Raw genomic sequence first — 17,407 nt, forward strand, 5'->3', positions numbered from 1 at the left:
CTTTGGTATTTACCCAAGAGTACAAAGATACATGTTCACACAAAGTCTTGTACACAAATGTTCATAGCAGCTTTATTTGTGATGGCCAAAAACTGGAAACCCAAATGTCCATCAACTGTTAAATGGATAAACAAACTACGGTACATCCATACAATAAAATACTACTCAGCAATGAAAAGGAAAGAACCATGAATACACAGAACAACTGGATGAATCTCAAAAATGTTATACTGAAAAAAAAAGTTATACTGAGTGGAGAAAGTCAGATACAAAAGACTATTTTCTACATGATTCCATTGATATGAAACTCTATAAAAGGAAACAGAATCTACAGTGACAATGACAATATGAATAAGTGGCTACCTGGGTATGGGAGAGTGGCTGACTGCAAAGGGGCACAAGGGATCTTTTTGGAGTGATGGAAATGTTCTATATCTAGATTGAGGTAGTGGTTACAAGGATGTATGCATTTGTCAAAATTCATCAAAGTGTACAGTTAAAACAGGTATATTTTATTATATTTTAAAAGAATATATAATACATCCGCTATAATATACACACCCACTAAGATGGCTGTAATTTTTTAAGGACATGGAAAATAACAATTATTGGTAAGGATGTGGAGAAACTGGAACACCCATCCATTGCTGATGGAAATGTAAAATGGTACAGCTGCTATGGAAAACAGTTTGGCATCGTCTTAGAAAGTTAAACATAGAATTACCATGTGGCCTAGAAATTCCATTTCTAGTAATATACCCCAATGAACTGAACACAGGTACTCAAACGAATACTTGTACATGAATGTCCATATCAGCACTTATTCAAGATAGCCAAAACATCTCCATTGTCCATCAACAGAAGAACAGACAAATTCTGATAAATTCATATTCAGGAATGCTATTCAACCATAAAAAGGAATAAAATTCTGATACATGCTATCACATGAGTGAGCCTCGAAATCATTATGCTAAGTGAAGGAAGCCAGACACAAAAAGCCACATATTATATGACTCCATTTATCTGAAACATTCAGAATAGGCAAACATATGAAGACAGAAAGCAAACTCATAGTTGCAGAGGAGGAGGAAATAGAAAGTAAATGCTTAATGGGCATGGGGTTTCTTTTAAGTGATGGAAATGTTCTGAAGTTAGATAAAGGTGGTGATTGCACAAAATTGTGACTACCCTAAATTCTACTGAACTTCTCACTTTAAAATGGTTAACTTTATGTTATGTGAATTTCACCTCAATAAAACAAGCAAAAATACAGACACACATATACTTTGACCCAGCAACTCCACTTGTAAAGATATGGCCATTAGATTTATTAGCCCTCGTGTACAAAAATATATGTACACACTTCCCCACAGTGGTTGCAACTGCAGAAGTGCAGGAGACAATCTCTCTAGACGAGGCAGTTGAGGAGGAGGGGTGCCACCCCGCACCCCGGGAACGTTATTGCATGTGGAACGGCTGCATTTGGAAGACTCTTGCCCAGAAGAAGATGTTTGGTTTTCACAAGCCAAAGAAGTACTGAAGTATAGAGGGCTGCTGTATTTACAGAGCTAAGTCCTCTAGCTCTCGATTCACTGAAGGTAAACACTATGAAAAGGACTTCCAGAGCTGTTTTAGTTTGCAGGAGACTCGTTCAGGAGATACCTGCAATGCCTGGGTCCTGCTTGTGAAAAGATGGAAGAAGCTGCCAGTAGGATTAAAAAAAAACAACAAAAAACACTGGAGTAATGTGGTAGATGCAAGGGCAGGGTCCAGTCTAAAGGCTATATTGAAACCAAGGGAAATGAAAACTCTATCTGGAAACAGGATAAAAAACAACCAGATCGGGAAACTGCAGAAAGAATTTAAACGTCACAATTCTGATGCTCACAGAAGCACCTCAAGTGCCTCTCTTCCCAATCTCCTTTTTACAGCAACCACTCAGATGATGGCTCTACAGAACACTAGTCTTTTCCTTTTTAGATCTCACGCACAGGAAAAGACAGAAAATTCGCTGTGGGCTTACCTACAAAGGCTGTCTTGGGGAAGTCCTCAGTGACACACATCTATTCAAGCCTTGCTGGAGCAGTAAGAAAGCAGCCCTGAGATCGGGGAGGAGCAGGGCCAGAGCCTCCACCCAGCTCCACTCAGGAGTGGTGACTGAGGCTTATGAACATGGGGAACAACAACAAAAAAGAATTTTGGAAAGACAACAAAGCAACGAAGTGACCCTCCTATTTTTTAACATGGTTCTTGCTATTCTATCAAAAGACAATCTCTAGAATGGTTTTGAAGGGGTTACTTCCCACACCCCCCCGCCAGATCCACAAACTCTGAAGCCAGTATCTAGCTTACTAAAAGAAAAAGAGAAGTGTACGTAATATTTAAGATGCTGAATATTCCACAGGAAAGCTGAATGCTGTTGTAAAGTGCTTTGTCTTCCTTTAAAATCCCCTTCTCGTGAATGAAACTAGGGGAAGTTCAGAGGACAGAGATGGGATTTGCTGTATGACAAACCATAGGTAGCTTTAGTATTGTCTATAATCAGAAGCAGTGGTTGAGGTATTTTAAAAGATGGCTGGCTATATTTGTTTTCCCTTATGATAGTAAATTTGTCATAATTCAGTAGCAAGGACTTGCCCCTAGAATTATGTTAATAATTTTGAAATATTAAGGTCTTGCCAAGGTTCTGATGGTTTAAACCTGTACTACTGAAATATTAAGCAGGGCAGTCTAAGCTTTCTAGTGCAAATACCTTGGAAGAGAAAGTAATTACTAAATCTACAGAGAGGTAACTTGACTATATATGTTGCATGCTGTGTAACCTCCCTCCATATTAATTATTTTTTCTAAGGTACCAGGGCCGGGGTTTGAACTGGGACCTCATATGTGGGAAGCCAGCACTCAACCACTGAGCCACATCAGCTCCCCTGAGTTGGGTTTTTCCTTTATTTGCTTGTTGTTTGCTTTTTTGTTTATTTTTAGGAGGCACTGGGGACCAAACCCAGGACGCCCCTTGGGAAGAAGGCACTCAATCGCTTGAGCCACATCCACTCCCCCATATTGATTTTGATAAGGATTTTAATTTATATGAAACTTCTAAAGCAGAATCAAAGCTCCTCCTGGGGAAATATGGCAAGGCTTCAGGATAAGCGATCCTATATGAATAGTACCAAACATGACCACATGGTAAAGAACATACACTATCAAAAATCTTAAACTATCTGTAAATTAAAATGTACAAGTCTTCAAGAGAGCACAAGACAAAGGTTAAGGCTTCTTGGGCACATTCTTAAAGGGCTTGCCGAGTGTGTATATAACTGACTTTTGGTTGTGTTATATGGCTGTTTGGTGACTTCACTGAAAATTTACACAATTCCTTTTAGTTCTGGATTACTTCAGTTGACCTTTGTGAAGGTTTTATCTGTGTGGAGTGGGTGTTTGACTTATTTTAACCTATTAGTTTAACTTATTAGGGTTTTGGTTTTTTCTTTTCACTATATTTAAAGTAAAATTCTACTAGAAGAAAAGAGGTGTGGCTAATGTTGAGTGGGTTGGTTTTTGGATTGGTTTCTTTTGGTTAGGCATTCTGAACATTGATATGTTAGGAGACAAAAAAAATCCTGAACATGGAGCTCTTCAATTCTAACATCTCCATTAAAAGCCTTTCACTTGAATCATATATATATATTATATATATGTATGTATTATTCTACCATGTTCTGTAAGAGCAAAAATCTGGGGGAAAAAAACAACTTAAATTGCCACTAATAGGGAACTGGTTAAATAAATCATGGTACATCCTCACAATGGAATACTATACCACCGTTTAAAATAAAATCCTGATATGGAATTATCTTTAAGAAATATCAAGTAAAAAAAAGCAAAGTGCCATATAGCTTGTATATGTACCTAATTATATTTTTAAAGGTACGCTGGGTACTACCCCAATCAAGATGGCAGAGTAAGAAGATTCAGGGCTCTGTCCCCCCACAGAAGCTTTGAACAACCAGCAAGAACTGGCAGAAATGGTTACAAGCCTACAGTAAGAAATCAAGAAAAAGGCTTCTAAGAAACAGTAGGATTTCATGGCACCCTGGCTGGCCTCGCCTCAAGCCCTCGCCAGCTTGGTGCTGAGATGCCTACACTCCCACTGCATATCCCTGGTCCCAGTTCCAGAGGTTACAGAGTACTCCTCATGCACACACTGGGAGCATGTATGTATGGCCCAGTCTGTCTGGTGGTGGCCTGAAGGACTTGCCATCCCAGAACTTGCCTTTTGTGTAGAAAGTGGCTCACAGAGTTTTTTGCATTGTGGGAATCCCAGAAGGAGAAGAAAAACAGAAAGAAGCATAGAGGATATTCAAAGAAATAATGGCTGAAAACTTTCCCAATTTAACAAAAGACATGATTATATACAGCCAGGATGTTCAATGAACTCCAAATAGGATGAACCCAAGTAGACCCACACTATGCCATGCTATAATCAAACTTTTGAATGCCAAAGATAAAGGGAAAACTCTGAAAGTTCCAAGAGAGAAACAACGTGTCACATACAAGGGATTCTGAATAAAATTAAGTGCCAAATTTCATTGGAAGCCGTGGAGGCAAGAAGGCAATAGGAAGACATTTAAAGTGCTGAGGCAGCGGACTTGGCCCAGTGGTTAGGGCGTCCGTCTACCACATGGGAGGTCCGTGGTTCAAACCCCGGGCCTCCTTGACCCGTGTGGAGCTGGCCCATGTGCAGCGCTGATGCGTGCAAGGGGTGCCCTGCCACACAGGGGTGTCCTCTGCGGGTGTTCCCCATGTAGGGTAGTCCCACACACAAGCAGTGCGCCCCGTAAGGACAGCCGCCCAGCGCGAAAGAAAGTGCAGCCTTCCCAGGAATGGCGCCGCACACACAAAGAGCTGACACAGCAAGATGACGCAACAAAAAGAAACACAGCAGGCCCTGAGCCTCAACAGACTTCAGCTCCTACAGTCTGATTTATTGGACTCACCTCACTCAGCTAAGATGGAGTTGAAGAAGGACAACCACCACACCATGGAGCCTAGACTGCCTACAACTGAAAGCAGGAGGATTGCATCCAGTATCCATGTGGAATCTGAGCCTCCTCTTGACATAGAGATGCCACGGACATAACCAATCCAAGGGCCACAGAGAAAAGGTGGCATTGGAGTGGAGTGGGAAAAGTGGACATGGTGGCTGATATGGGTATGGGGAATGGAGGAAGAGATGAGATGTGGAGGCGCCTTTGGGACTTAGAGTTGCCCTGGATGGTGCTGCAGGGGCAATCACCGGACATTGTAAATCCTCCCAGGGCCCACTGGATGGAATGTGGGAGAGTATGGGCCATGATGTGGACCATTGACCATGAGGTGCAGAGATGCCCAGAGATGTACTTACCAAATGCAATGGATGTACCATGATGATGGGAGTGAGTGTTACTGGGGGGGAGTGGTGGGGTAGGGGTGGTAGGGTTGAATAGGACCTCATATTGTTTTTTTAATGTAATATTTTTACAAAATCAATTAAAAAAATGTCAAAAAAATAAAAAATAAAAAAAAATAAAAGGACTAAAGGCAAAAAGGCAAAAGAAAATGGAAAATTATGAATTATACATGCATTTGTTTATGTATATTTCTTTATATTTAATAAGGTATTATGTATTCTGAAATCTATGGGAACCTTGACAAAAATTTTAAGCCTCCTAAGAGAACATTAGACAAGTATTTGGAAGTACTAATTTTCTCTCAACTGCCTGAATAGTAAACTTTAAGTAGTTACATAATAAAATGATTTTATTGCCAGACATGTACCATAGTTGAAATATACATAAAGATCATTTATGAGAATTTAAATTTGCTAACAAGTTACATATTTACTAATGGCATCTCTTACAGAATCTCTGACTTTCTCATTATGGAGGCTGTAAATAAAAGGATTCAGCATTGGTGTTATGATGGTATTAAAAAAAAAAAAAAAAAAAGAAACACAGATTCCCGTGCCACTGACAACAACAGAAGCGGACAAAGAAGACGCAGCAAATAGATAAAGAGAACAGACAACTGGGGTTGGGGAAGGGGGAAGGGGAAAGAAATTTTTTAAATCTTAAAAAATAAAGTGCTGAAAGCAAAAAAAACAAGAATTTTATATCTGGCAAAATTATCTTTCAAAAATGAGGGGAAAATTAAGATATTCTCAGATAAACAAAAGGCGAAGAACTTCATTACCACTTCATTCCTATAAGGATGCTAAATGGAGCTGGCAAATTGAAAAAAAAAGGACACTAGACATCTGACTGAAGCCACATGAAGAAATAAAAATCTCAAGTAGAGAAAATGACATGGGTAAATATAAATACCAGGACTATTGTATTTTTTTATTTGTAACTCCACTTTTTACTTGCTACAGGATCTAAACAGCAAATGCATTAAATGTAATGATAAATCAATAGTTTTGGATTCATAATGTATAAATACATCATTTGTGACAGAAACTACACAAAAGTGGGGGGATGAAGGGGTATAGGAATATAGTTCATGTATGTTATTGAAGTTAATCTGTTATGAAATAAAACAAGATTTTATGGATTTAGGATGTTAAATTTAAGTCCCATGATGACCACAAAGAAAATATCAGAGAATTTGCAAACTTATAGAGACAGAAAGTAGATACAGCTTACTAGGGATAGAGAAAAGGGGCAATAGAGTTAAGGCAAAATGAATGTAGGATTTTTGTTTGGGGTGAGGGGAAAGCTCTAGTGATGGATGGTGGTGAAGGTATTACAATTTTTTTTTAAGGTACTGGGGCCGGAGTTTGAACCCAGGACCTTGTAAGTGGGAAGCCAGCGCTCAACCACTGAACCACATCAGCTCCCCTGAGTTGGTTTTCTCATCTGTTTGCTCATTGTTTGTCTTTTGTTTTTAGGAGGCACCATGAACAAAACCCAGGACCTCCCATGTGGGAAGCAGGTGCTCAACCACTCAAGCCACATCCACTCCCCTATAACATTGTGTGTGTGTTTTTTAAAGATTTATTTTATTTATTTATTTCTCCCCACCCCCTCATTGTTTGCACTTGATGTGCCTGTTCATCTTCCTTGTTTATTTAGGAAGCACCAGGAACTGAACCCAGGACTTCTGATGTGGGAGGGAGGCGCCTAATTGCTTGAACTACCTCCATTCCCTGCTTTGTTGTCTCTCATTATGTGTTTCTTCTTGTGTCTCTTGCTGCATCTTGTTGCATCAGCTTGCCATGCCTGCCCGTTGCACTAGCTGTCTTCTTTAGGAGGCACCGGGAATCGAAACAGGGACCTCCCATGTGGTAGGCAGAAGCCCAGTTGCTTGAGCCACATCCACCTCCCGAATACTGTGTTTCGCTTTGTTTTCCTGTCTGGTTGCATCATCGTCTTTTTGGTGCATTTCTTCACTGCACGGGGGCCTACACCTCTCTACGCAGGTCTGGGACACCTCTTTTCTTTTTTTATCAGGAGGTCCTGGGGATCGAACCCGGGTCCTCCATATGGTAAATGGGGGCTCAATTGCTTGAACCATAGCTGCTTACTCTAATATGGTTTTGAATGTGATTAATCCCACTGAATGGTATGCATAAGAGGGTGTGGGAGGAGATTTATGTTATATGTATGTTTCCACAATTCAAAAAAAAGAAAGATAAAGAGATAATGACAATTAAATACAATATAACATAAGGATTGGATCTAAATATGGGGGAGAAAAGGCTCAAAAGGCCATTATTGGGACACAAGAAAAATTTGGGATATAGAATGTAAGCTCTGGGAAGAAGACTTGTCCCAGTGGTTAGGGTGTCCGTCTACCACATGGAAGGTCCGCGGTTCAAACCCTGGGCCTCCTTGACCCGTGTGGAGCTAGCCCACGTGCAGTGCTGATGTGCACAAGGAGTGCCCTGCCACGCAGGGGTGTTCCCCACATAGGAGAGCCCCACGCATAAGGAGCGCGCCCTGTAAGGTGAGCCGCCCAGAGTGAAAGAAATTGCAGCCTTCCCAGGAATGGCGTAGCACACACGGAGAGCTGACACAACAAGATGATGCAACAAAAAGAAACACAGATTCCCATGCCACTGACAACAGAAGTGGACAAAGAAGAACACGTAGCAAGTAGACACAGAGAACAGACAAACTGGGCGGGGGGGCGGGTAAGGGGAGAGAAAGAAAAAAAAAAAGAATGTAAGCTCTATATCAATGTTAAATTTCCTGAAATTGATAACTTTACTTAAAGCTATTATATAAGTGAATATTCCTGTTTATAGGAAATGTATATAGAAGCATTCTGAGTTCAAGAATGATGTGTGCAAACTGCTCTCAAATGTTCTGCAAGAGGTACATGAATAGATAGATTAGAAGAAAGAGAAAGAAAAGAAAGAAAGAAAGAAAGGAAAGAAAGAAAACTAGAGAGAAAGAAAGAAAGAGAGAGAGAAAGAAAGAAAGAGAAAGAAAGAAAGAGAAAGAAAGAAAGAAAGAAAGAAAGAAAGAAAGAAAGAAAGAAAGAAAGAAAGAAAGAAAGAAAGAAAGAAAGAAAGAAAGAAAGAAAGAAAGAAAGAAAGAAAGAAGAAAAAAATTATATGGCAAAGGTGATAACATGTTAAAAATGGTGGATCTGTGTGTCTAGGGTGAGTGGAACTTCTGTAAGTTTGAGATTATTTTAAAATGAAAAGTTTTTAAAAAGGGTTTGGTGTTATATATTCATATACCTGCTTTTATATATATAGACTTTTTGGATTTATAAGGATATATATATATTTTTTAGTTTAAAAACCTTTTACTTCTGGAGGGGGTTGCACAGAGAGAAGGGATTTGTTGTGGTGGTAGCATTTCTCATGTAATGAGAATCCTGGAATACCCCCTGGTATTCAGATCCTTGTGTAATCAATCCCTTCCCCTTGAGTTTGGGCAGGATTTGTAAACTTGCTTCTGACTAATTGAATACTGTATGGTGATGGGATGTCACTTCCATGATTAGGTTTCATAAGATAATGGCTTCTGTCTTGCTAGCAGACTATCTTGATGAAGCCAGCTGCCATACTGGAGGGGCCTATGTGGACAGGAAGGAACTGAAGGTGGCTTCTAGCCAACAGCCAGCAAAGAACTAAGGCCCTCAATTCAACAGCCCTTGACAGACTGAATGTTGCCAACAACCATGTGAGCTTGGAAGCAGATACTGCTTCAGCTGAGTCTTCAGATGAGACCATAGCCCTGCCCAACACCTTACAGTCTTGTGAAACAGGATGGTTAAGCTGAGCCTACATTCCTCACTCACAGAGGTTATGTGATAATAAATGTGTGTTGTTTTAAGTTGCAAATTTTGGTGTAATCTGTCATGCAGAAAGAAATAATGAATATAGTTGGGTTTCATTTTTTCCATTAAATATATTTTTCATATGCAATATAAAAAATAAGCTAGTTTACAATACCTGCTAAAGTAACAATGAAAGAAATAATGACCCACATTCCTTTCATTCTGATTCCATATTCACAAAGCAACTTCCAGATTATACTTCCAGGTCCCCAACAATTTCAAAACTGGGAAGAGTGTGCCCTGGATAAGTCATCTAAATATTTTGGACATTGGAAAGGCATCAATAATAAATCAATACCTGGTACTCTAATTAGTATACTTCAGTCTCCTGTGAGGATGACTAGGGACAAGAGAGTGAATCTTAGTGTAACTGATCAACTCTGCAACAGGTGTGGCCAATTTGGGATAATCCCAGCAAGATCATCTGTAGTACCCTAAGCTCTCTTGATGAATGCCTGTCCCCCCCATCCTGCCTGCAACCTCAACTGTGTGTGCCCCCTCCCCTCTCATCTTCTACAAGTTATAACAGCTTATATAAACCAAAAAACTGAGACTATTACACATTTCTACCTAGTCTATTAAGTTGAATTGAGTCTAATGCATGACCTTTTTTAGTTGAGGGCTTTGTGAAACCACAAAACCCATAATCTTCTTAAATATAAGCACATTTGCCCCCTACATCCCCCAAATGGTATGCTCTAACTCTATTCTTAAAAAAAAAAAAAGCCATAAGCTAGTCTGTTACTCACAAAATTTTCGTGAAAATTAACTTTTAATTTCCTTACAATATTCATGTTCATAAGTTTGAAACTTCTTTGACTTTTTCATTGTGTTGTTCGCTTTTTTTCTCTTCCACTCCAATTTACCAAATAGCTTTTTTTTATACCCTGATTTGTTTCCTTGATTCTGTTTAGATTTGTTTCTAGTTAAAGCATAATTAACCTATGGTTTAACAGAAAAGTTTTGTTACTTGTTTTAAGCTTCATAGTTGCCTACAATTAACTATAGCCAAGAGCTACTTAAGTCACATTTCATTGATTTTTCATATTCTACAGAAACAAATAATTGAATTATCAGCTAAAACTGATTTTTCCCCCATCAGTATCTCTGTGGGATTAATGAAAATTCCAAAGGCAGACAGCTGATAAAAGTCTACATTCACAAGTATTTCATGTATCCTGATTCAGACCATCCCTTCTAAAGAAATATTTCAAGGGGGAACAGGAAAGTTACATTGGAATGAGTGATGAATACAACAGTTCTACCACCTGCCTTCCTTCTACTCTGAGCTGGCAGAATCAAGCAGAACTGAAAAAGCAACTAAAGACAGAAAATTCAGTACCACAATTCGAGGGCAAGTATTCAAAATCTGCTTTTAATAGGGTTAGCATGTGTCAATATGGTGTAAAATAACCAAAAGGTGCAAAAATCCATTGGATTAGCATCAACTTAAAAATAACAACAGATAATCTTTACTGAGTGCTTATATGTGCCTGATAATGCACTGAGTGATTACATGGATTTGGCTGATTTTACTTCTACAATTCTATAAGAACACTGTCATTTTCCCCCATTTTAAAAATGGAGAAGCTGTGGTTTGAGAAAGAATTTGCCATTTTCAAACAGCTGGTAAGTGGAAAAACCTGGGCTCGGACACAGAAAGTTTGACTCCAGAGCTCTTGAAAGCATTCATCATTCTATTCTGCAATTAAGGAGAATTGTGTTCACTAAATACATCATTTGCGTTTTGTATCTAATAAACTGGTTTGCAAATATATAGTTGTGGGTAAACAGCTGGAAATGGCTGGTTAACTGTATGCCTGTTGAAAACAAGATTATGTTCTTAAGCTTCCATACTCGCATCCTAATCCTGAAATCAGATACATATGCACCAGTCACTGCAGCACTCAGCACTTGTTGGGCATAATTCTTCTGTAGAACTCAAATCACATATTCTTCAAATTTTAAGTGACTCCAAATTCGGTAGCCTAATTGTATATCTCAGTTAGGGCTAATGGAGAGTGGATAAAGCAATAATTTTAAAGAGGCTTCTTCTGGAAAAATTTATATATACAAAGAGATCTTGAGAAAGAAGTGTTCTGTTGAGCAAAAAATTCAAAATGGCCCAGATTGCAGGGGCTCCAAAAATTAAGGAGGGCTTGGAAATGAGACAGAGGCCTAAAATAAATTTAACCTAAAATAAATGTAACCCACCTACTTAGCGGCAGCATAGGAACATTTACTTGTAGGGAAACTCTAGATTACTCTGCTATGAACAAGTCCTTGAATTCTCTGAGCGAAATGCTTAAAGGAACAGAAAGGGGAGAGACAGGTCTTGGTACGTGTGGGTGGCAATACCACCCACATGGTGGGCTTAGGGGGCTTTTTCAAAATGATGCCATTAGTAAAGTAGGTTTAAAGCAGTATTTTGACTAATGCTTCAGATCTGTAAAAGGTATGCTTCAGATCTGTAAAAGGTATTAATTATTTTGGAATTTCGTCCAATGTGTAGATGCTTTGTTTTAAACACACTGATGGATTAGTTAATCTCCAGCTGCTCCTGGGTGCGCTGCAGGTTTCAGTCTTGTTGCTATGAGCTGGGCACCTCTGCAATCTTCAGTGACAGGCACCATGAAGGGGCGGTGGCTCTGCACACTGGCCACAGTGCCATCAAGTGGTCATTCTGCAAAACTGTTAGTGTTAAGTCTGATTCCACTGAGTGCTCTAATTAGGACACTCTAATGTTGTCTCTTTGCCAGGTGAATTAAAAAGTTAAGTGAACGGTGGGGAGTGATTGTTCTTTTCATGTTCTTCTGCACACAATGAGGATCTTTTTTTAAAATTTTTTGCAATAAATGAATGCCAAAGTTGAAAGAACTTTGGGCTGAGAGGCAGAATATGGTTTTACTTTGCCTCTAACTTCACCTCTCTTGTTTGCAATTTATTCTTCTAAATAGTGAGAGTTCTTGGACTAGGTCACCCAATGTCCCTTCCTGAGCTAAAAGTCTCTAAGCCTTTGCCCTTTTTACATGTGGTTCTTAGAGGGGAGCAGAACCTGGGAGCTGATTGCCGACCTAGTAGCTCCAACAGATCCTGGTTATGTTGCTTCAAAGCAAGTTCAAGCAAGTGGCAACGAGACTGGAGGGGTGAGAGAGGAACTGTATCCCCTGTGCCCTATGGGAGAGGCAGACTTGCCAACCTTATCTGGCAAATGACCCTGCTCCCCACATGTCTGGTGGAGGTAGACCTTGGTTAAACTGTCCTTTGAGTGAGGTCTGACCCAGGGAAACTGCTGTGGCTTTCCTGGATAAACCTGGGATGGAAGGCTCACAGGCAATGGAATCCGACTTCTAGCAGCAGCCTTCTAGGACTAGTGCTCTCACTGAAGATTAGAAGAAAGGGGGGATTCAAATTCCACCTCAAAAGGCTGGGCTCTGTCCCTTCCTCTCAGGGTGCACAAGACCCTGGAGCCAGATAGGGAACTGCCTCTACCCTGCAGCCTGCTTTCCACTGCCGCCTTTCTCAAACTCCTGTTTGGAGGCTACATCAATCAGGGTTTGTGGTGCACCTCACTATGCATCTGGAGGGCAATGGGGGTCATTTCCTTATGTCCACTAATAGTTTGCCTCCCTGAAGCTTAATCCTGGTTCTTGCCGGGTAAATGTGAGGTGTGGTGAATGTTGTTCTTGTGTTCCCAGGATTTATGCAACTTTTCCTCAATATGTGCATTATACCGTTTCCACTAATTTTAGGATCGAGACAAGAATTCTGAATAGTAAACTAAACTAAAAAAAACAAAAAAAACAAAAAAAAACACAATGAATTATCAACACCCTGACAGAATAGAGCTGAATTAATAGAGGTCTTTGGGGCACTCTTGATTGTAATTTGACTAACACTTTTAATGTGTCATTATTTAGGGGTCTTAAGAAAGTACTGTCTATACCAGGAGCTTCTGTGAGGTTGTCTTACTGAATTTCCAGGAACTCTTACATAATGTTAAAGACAAAATGGAGCTTAGAAATTACCTAGGTGAAACCTTTCAGTTTAAACTTGACCTAAAATATATATAAATGTAAAATTGAAATGAATTAAATTTTACTTTTTATAATCTAACTTTTAAAAATAATATTCCGTGGTCACTTTCTCCACATCAATTCTACAGTTTCTTACATTACTAGTTATAATACTTCTATAGTAGAATACCAGTAAGTCTACTCTTATCCATATTTTATTCCTCCATCCTGTGGACCCTGGGATGGTGACGTCCAGTCCACCTCTATATTGAGAGGGGGCTTAGATTCCACATGGTTGATGGATGCAATTCTCCTGCTTGGAGTTGGAGGCACTCTCGGTTCCCTGGTGTGGTGGTTGACCATCTTTACCTCCTTGTTAGCTGACCTGGAGTAAGTCCAACGAACCGGAGAATAGGAGTTGCAACTCTGCTGAGGCTCAGCGCCCAGCTGGCACATGGCCAGTCCAGAGATTCAAGTCTCCTGGGCATACACCAACCCCAGTGCCAACCACAGGTTCAGTAAAAGTGACAGAAGAGGCATGGTAGTTGCTGAGGGCAGGGAGAGGGGAGAAGAGATGGGATGTGGGGGCATGCTGGGGACTTGGAGTTGCCCTAAATGATATTGCAGGGACAGATGCTGGACATTATATATCCTGCCATAACCCACTGAATGGACTAGGGGAGACTGTAAACTACAATGTAAACTATAATCCATGCAGTGCAGCAGTGCTCCAAAATGTATTCACCAAAAGCAATGAATGTGCCACAATGATGAAAGAAGTTGTTGATGTGGAAGGAGTGGGCAGTGGTGTGGGGTATATATATGGGAACCTCTTATATTTTTTAATTTAACAATTTTTGTGATCTACATATCTTAAAAAAAATAAACATACAATGGAATATAAAATAAAATAAAATAAAACAAAAATAATATTCCATAATAAGAAACAATCAGTAAGGAGTTAACAGTCATAAATATCTATGCACCTAACCAGGGTGCCCCAAAATACATGTGGCAAACTCCAGCAAAACTGAAAGTAGAAATAGACATCTTTCCATTAATAGTTGGAGAATTCAACATGCTATTCACATCAATAGAATTAGACAGAAGACCAACAAGGATACAGAGAACTTGAACAATATAATAAACAAACAGGACCTGACAGGCATATACAGAACACTGCACCGCAAATTAGTAGGTTATACATTCTTTTCAAGTGCTCATGGCTCTTTCTCCAGGATAGAATACATGTTGAGCCAAACAAAATTCTCAATAAATTCAAGATTGAAATTATACAAAGCACCTTCTCTGGTCATAATGGAATAAAGCTGGAAATCAACAATAGGGAGGAAATGGGAAAATTTGCAAATGTGTGGAGGCTAAACAACACACTCCTAAACAATCAGTGAGTCAAAGAAGAAACTGCAAGAGAAATTAGTAGATATTTTGAGATGAATGTAAACAAGAACACAACATATCAAAACTTACAGGATACAGTGAAGGTAGTGCTGAGAGGGAAATTTACAGCAAAGAGCTAAAATCCAAGAACTAACCGAACATCTGGAGAAACTAGAAAAAGAATAGCAAACCAATCCCAAAGCAAGCACAAAGAAAGAAATAACAAAAGATTAGAGAATAAGTGAAACTGAGAACGAAAAAACAATAGAGAAAATCAACAAACCAAAACCTGATTCTTTGAGAAGATCAATAAAACTGACAAACCCTTAGCAAGACTAACAGAAAAAGAGAGAGATGATGAAAATGAAAGGGAGGAACATTACAACTCACTCCACAGAAATAAAAAGTATAAGAGGATATTATGAGAAACTGAATGCCAACAAATTAGACAGCCTAGATGAAATGGACAAATTCCTAGGAATGCACAAACAACCTACATTGACTCGACAAGAAATCAACAAACCAATCATAAGTAAAGAGATTGAATCAAAAATCTTCCAACAAAGGAAAGTCCAGGATCAGATAGCTTCACAGGTAAATTCTACCAAACATTCCAAGAAGAATTAATACCAATCCTGTTTAAACTAGTCCAAGAAATTGAAAAGGAGGGAAAACTACCCAATGGATTTTTTTATGCCAACATCACCCTAATACCAAAGCCAGATAAAAATACTATAAGAAAAGAAAATTACAGATCAATCTAACAAATATAGATTCAAACATTCTCAACAAAATACTTGCAAATCAAGTTCAATGGCATATATAAACAATTATACGGGAAACGGACTTTGGCCCAGTGGTTAGGGCGTCCGTCTACCATATGGGAGGTCCGCGGTTCAAACCCCGGGCCTCCTTGACCCGTGTGGAGCTGGCCATGCGCAGCGCTGATGCGCGCAAGGAGTGCCGTGCCACGCAAGGGTGTCCCCCGCGTGCGGGAGCCCCACGCGCAAGGAGTGCGCCCATGAGGAAAGCCGCCCAGCGTGAAAAGAAAGTGCAGCCTGCCCAGGAATGGCGCCGCCCACACTTCCCATGCCGCTGACGACAACAGAAGCAGACAAAGAAACAAGACGCAGCAAATAGACACCAAGAACAGACAACCAGGGGAGGGGGGGAAATTAAATAAATAAATAAATCTTAAAAAAAAAAAAACAATTATACATCACAATCAAATGGGTTTTATTCCTGGTATGTAAGGGTGGCTCAACATAAGAAAATCAATTAACAAATCGAAGGGAAAAACCACATAATACAAAAAGGGCATTTAACAAAATCTAGCATCCTTTCTTGATAAAAACCACTTCAAAAGACAGGTATAGAAGGAAAGTTCCTCAACAAAATAAAGGGCATATATGAAAATCCCACAGCAAACATCATACTCAATGAGGAGAGGTTGAAAGTTTTCCCTCTAAGATTGGGAACAAGACAAAGAAGTCCACTGTCACCACTGTTATTCAACATTGTGCTTGAAGTTCTAGCAAGAGCAATTAGGCAAGGAAAAAAATAAAAGCCATCCAAATTGGAAAAAAGGAGGTAAAAATTTCACTATTCACAGGCAACATGATTCTATATTTAGAAAATCCTGAGACATCTACAACAAAGCTACTTTAGCTAATAAATGAGTTCAAGCCTCCTCTTGACATAAAGGTGCAATGGACACAACCAATCCAGTGTCCACATAGAAGAGGTGGCATTGGATTGGGAAAAGTGGACATAATGGACAAAGGGTATGGGGAAAGGCAGGAAGAGATGAGAGGTGGAGGCGTCTTCGGGACATGGAGCTGCCCTGGATGGTGCTTCAGAGGTAATCACCGGACATTGTAAATCCTCACAGGGCCTACATGATGGAATAAAGGAGAGTATGGGCCATGATGTGAACCAATGTATATGAGGTGCAGAGGTGCCCAAAGATGTACTTACCAAATCCAATGGATGTGTCATGATGATGGGAACGAGTGTTGTTGGGGGGGGGGAGAGGGGGGGTGGGGGGGTGGGGTTGAATGGGACCTCACATATATATTTTTAATGTAATATTATTACAAAGTCAATAAAAAATAAAAAAATTAAAAAAAATAAAATAAAAAAAATAAAATAAAATAAAAAAAATAAATGAGTTCAGCAAAATGACAGGATACAACATAAACATGCAAAAATCAGTAGCATTTCTATATATTAGTAATGAGCAAGCTGAGGAGGAAATCAAGGGAAAAAATCCATATACAATAGCAACAAAAAGGCTCAAATATCTAGGAATTAATTTAACCAGGAATGTAAAGGATCTGTATTCATAAAACTACAAAACACGGCTAAAAGAAATCAAAGAAGACTTAAACAAATGGAAGGACATTCTGTGTTCATGGACTGGAAGAGTAAACATCGTGAAGATGTCAATTCTATACAAATTGATTTATAGATTCAATGCAATACCAATAAAATTCCAACATTCTACTTGACAGAAATAGAAAAGTTAATTACCAAATTTATTTGGAAGAGAAAGGGATCCTGAATAGCCAAAAACACCCTAAAAAAGAAGAGCGAAGTTGGAGGACTCAAGCTCCCTGACCTTGAAGTGTATTATAAAGCTAGAGTGGTCAAAATAGAAT

General features: G+C 39.4%; 1 protein-coding gene and 1 pseudogene across 1 annotated transcript in view; one reads left to right on the top strand and one right to left on the bottom strand.

Annotated features, from left to right (window-relative positions):
• Positions 1 to 17,407, bottom strand: part of GPR19 (G protein-coupled receptor 19) — a 112,103-nt gene that overhangs the window by 67,315 nt on the left and 27,381 nt on the right. The gene's annotated exons all lie outside the window — the stretch shown is intronic.
• LOC101424103 (SIN3-HDAC complex-associated factor pseudogene) lies at positions 1,508 to 2,279 on the top strand (annotated as a pseudogene).

This window comes from Dasypus novemcinctus, chromosome 20 (assembly GCF_030445035.2).
Source record: "Dasypus novemcinctus isolate mDasNov1 chromosome 20, mDasNov1.1.hap2, whole genome shotgun sequence".
Classification (NCBI taxonomy): domain Eukaryota; kingdom Metazoa; phylum Chordata; class Mammalia; order Cingulata; family Dasypodidae; genus Dasypus; species Dasypus novemcinctus.